Source organism: Meles meles, chromosome 21 (genome assembly GCF_922984935.1).
Source record: "Meles meles chromosome 21, mMelMel3.1 paternal haplotype, whole genome shotgun sequence".
Lineage (NCBI taxonomy): Eukaryota > Metazoa > Chordata > Mammalia > Carnivora > Mustelidae > Meles > Meles meles.
Genome location: NC_060086.1, coordinates 9,407,676 through 9,411,733, shown reverse-complemented (window position 1 = coordinate 9,411,733; position 4,058 = coordinate 9,407,676).

Sequence of the window (4,058 nt, the reverse complement as noted above, 5' to 3'; positions counted from 1 at the left end):
CTCAGGGCTTGATCCCAAGACCCTGAGATCATGATCTGAGCCAAAGGCAGACACGTAACCCACTGAGCTACTTAGGTGCCCCTTAATGGTTCTTTTTTTTTTTTTTTAAGATTTCATTTATTTATTTGACAGACAGAGACCACAAGTAGGCAGAGAGGCAGGCAAGAGGGGGGAGGGAAGCAGGCTCCCCACTGAACAGAGAGCCCGATGCAGGGCTCGATCCCAGGACCCCAAGATCATGACCTGAGCCAAAGGAATGGCTGAAACCACTGAGCCACCCAGGCGCCCCTTAATGGTTAATTCTTAACAGAACATTAAAGAGTTGAAAAAAAAATTGAAACATTAAAAAGTAGGTCATTAAAACTCCAAAAACTGTTTTAAGTTTAAATATTTCATTCATACGCCAAACAGAATTAGTTATAATTTTACCTTCCTCAGTTTAGTGGAAGCAAACTCACCAATAATACTTCCAAACTCTACCGAGTTTCTTGGGAGTCCTGTTCAGGCTCTGATCTGAAGCAAAAGCCTCACGGGTCTTACCCTGATCCTGGTCCCACACCTAAACACATTTCCTAGCCTCTCTCGCAGACATGTGGGGATCAGACAACCACGCCTGTGCAGCGTGGGAAAAAGGATGTGTATTCCCCCCAGAGGAAGTGATGCAAAACTCGGTCGTGCAATTTTCCACCCTGTTTCCCCATTTGCCAGGTGAGTGGAGAGGCCCCCACAGCACTAGAGCAAGTGAAGCTGCAAGAGGGAAGGAGCCTGGGTCCCTGAATCGCCAAGTACAGGAGAGACGGAGGAGCTGCTCCCTGAGGGCCCTGGACCAGGAACGTCTCACTGGGATGTTGCACAATCCAGGACTGACGTTCATTGTCTGAACCCACGAGCGCCTGGGGCTTGCTTGTGTCTTGGCAGTAGTGGGATGTACTTTGTCCGGTGGATCTCAGGTCCAGGAATGACAAAAAGTTCTTCCGGTCTGCATTTTCCAACCTACATTGTTCTCCTCTCCAATAGTGGTTTTCAGCAGTGGCCGCTGAGCACCTCACCCCTTGTGTCTGCCGCGTATTTCCCGATGAATTCACGCTCCGCATGCCTCTGTCCCCTCACGAAGCCAGCAGCCCTGGCAGGAAACAGATGACTCTCTCAGGTGAAGGCAGTTGGACAAGAGCTTAGGAAAGGAATCCTGACAGAGGACAGAGCAGGCAGAGTGTAGGAACACACTGTTGAGACCGAGTGCAGTCCCAAGGCCACGCCAGCAAGTCCGCAGTTCTATCTCCAGGCCCAAGAGAGCAGCTAAATCACCAGAATTCAGAGAGAGGCGGGGAGATCTGTGCGGACAGGGGCTGCCTGATGGGCTGTGACCAACACCATGCCCAGAGTTAGGGATCCCAACCTGGCCTCAGGCTCTAGAACCTCTTGAACCTAAACACACAAGTGAATTTATAAAAGACACACAAACATCTGGGACTCCATCACCTAGGGCTGGCCCAGTGCAACCTGGAGCCTGTAAAGGAGGATCTCTAGATTATCACCCTTCTGGCCCTCGGATTTCCCTGCCCCCTCCCACAGCGGGGACTGAGCCCAGACCAGAGCGGAGGGGGTGTTGTGGCCTTGTTGACGCAGAAGACTCTCTTTCCATGGGCCTGTATGAAGGAAAGGAGCAGACAAGTAAGTAACAAAAAGGCACTTGTTATATTTTTCCCTCAGGTAACTTGCAGGCAATAGATTTTTGTGTAACACCTGTCTGACTCCTAGTTGTGTCAAACACCCACTCTCTTCATGTTCCATATCCTAGTTCTAGAGATCCAGGGTAGCCTGCTCTAACGTTGTACAAGTCAGCTGCAGAACTTTAAACAGTTCTTATTACCTTGCTTTATCTGCATAACGTATGTGTGCATGTTAAATAGACGCACACACATGGAATATATATGTGACTTCGACGTATCGGGCGTGAAGCAAGCTACCAGACTTTCTTTTTTTTTTTTTTAAAAGATTTTATTTATTTATTTGACAGAGAGAGATCACAAGTAGGCAGAGAGGCAGGCAGAGAGAGAGGAGGAAGCAGGCTCCCTGCCAAGCAGAGAGCCCGATGCGGGACTCGATCCCAGGACCCTGGGATCATGACCCGAGCCGAAGGCAGAGGCTTAAACCACTGAGCCACCCAGGCGCCCCAGACTTTCTTTAAAATGTGGTTAAACTCAGGAGAGAAGTGGTCACAATTTAGATCATAAAATTAAAACATTTTGTAATATTTTCTGTAACGAGGATAACTTGTGATGTGTGACCCCCGCCACAGCAGGTGTCTCTGTTGGGTACAACGCGTGACATTCCCAGATCTAAATATCACTTGCAGAAGTGAACCGACTGCTGCCTCAATGGACAGGAGTTTCTTCAGGTGGGATTAAAAAGACAAAACTACCTCAGAACCGCGATGATTCAAGAAAGGTTGTCTCACTTGGCATTATTATCCATACAAAACAAATGACATGAGAATGATTATAACGTATTTAGTGATTTTATGGGGAGAAGTTAAAAAACAATTTTACAACATAAATATGTAATACTTGAAATGCCACATGTCTTTAAACGTCCTGCAAATATCGCCAACCCAAAACAGAGCATCCAGGCTCGTGTAATAATAATCAGTACAGCTGTCTTTGTTTTGCTAACTTTTATTCCTCAGTTTTGTATTAGGAAGGTAGACTCCTCAGGGCAGACAGATCTTACTTGGCAGATTATGATAACTTAAATATTCGCCAGAAGGCATGGGGCTGTGGTTGTGCTCTGACCCGGGTCTCACACAACTGATAGGTGCAAACCCACTATCCAGAAGGAAGGTGACCCAGGGCACAGGGAACCTGACCTAAGCCGTTCCTGCATCAGGCTGCATCCCACCCCGCCAGCAGAGATGCTCCCTGTCTCCGCCTTCAGAAACGACATTCTCTGGTTTGTTCCGAGAAACTGCCTTTTGCTCGGACCGAATAATTCCGTTTCTCCAGAGACTGCAAGTTCATCAAGTCCCGTGACAGACCGTGCGCTGGGGCCGGAGTGCGGGCGGGGTGGTTTCCCCTACTGCCGGACTCTGCAGAAGCCCCTTCCCCCTGGGGTCCTGGCTGCGGTCGCCGCCCCCTGCACCCCTCTCAGATGCGAGCTCCCCCTCTCTCGGTCCTCACCCTCGGCACACGCTTGTGTTGTGTAAACGTTTGTTAACTACTTCCTCACAGGTGCTCGCACTCCGAGTCTGACCTGGGAGTATGGTGAAGCCGGTCTCCCTGCTGAAAGGCAGATCAGGAGGCAGGGACTGCGCGGGGCCAAGCGCCAAGGACCGCGGAGATCCCTGTGAGCTCCAGAAGCTGGCAGAGGCAGGAAGGACCCTCCCCAGAGCCTTCAGAGGGGCACGACCCCGATGACACCTTGAGTTTGGACCTCTGGCCTCCAGGATGGTGAGGGAATCCCGTCTGCTGTTGCAAACCCAAACCACATAAACACGGCCGGCCAGGGACCGGGGGGACACGAAGTTCTGGGGCTGACTGGGACTGGAGCCCCCACCTCAGCTCAGATCCATCGGCCAGTTCCCTTGCCAGCCCATACTCAGCTCGGATTCCTAAAACCCTTTTACAAATAAAGGAAGGGGAAAAAGACGAAGAGGACTCACGTGTCCACCATAATTGATGTTCAGTTAGACTTCTGTGAAATGCACAGAAACAATCATGTCATGGCTTTTTCTTCTAAATTCCCTGATGACCACCCGGAAGCCCACAGAGAGAAGTGTCCCGGAGCAGACGGCTACATTCTGGGGAAGGCTGTGTGGCATTACTAAAAATTAAGTGTGTGCACAACAGTGTAAATGAGCTTAATGCCACTGAGCTGTCTACTTGAAAATGGTTCAAATGGTGAATTTTTTTGCTAGGTATGTATTATCACAACAAAAATGATAATCAAGAAAACGTTAAATACAAACTCACAAATAAATTGTATTTAAAAAGAAGGAAGTTCATCCCTCCCTGCTAACTTCTTTCCTCCCTACTTATTCTACCCCATACTACTAGGGTCTA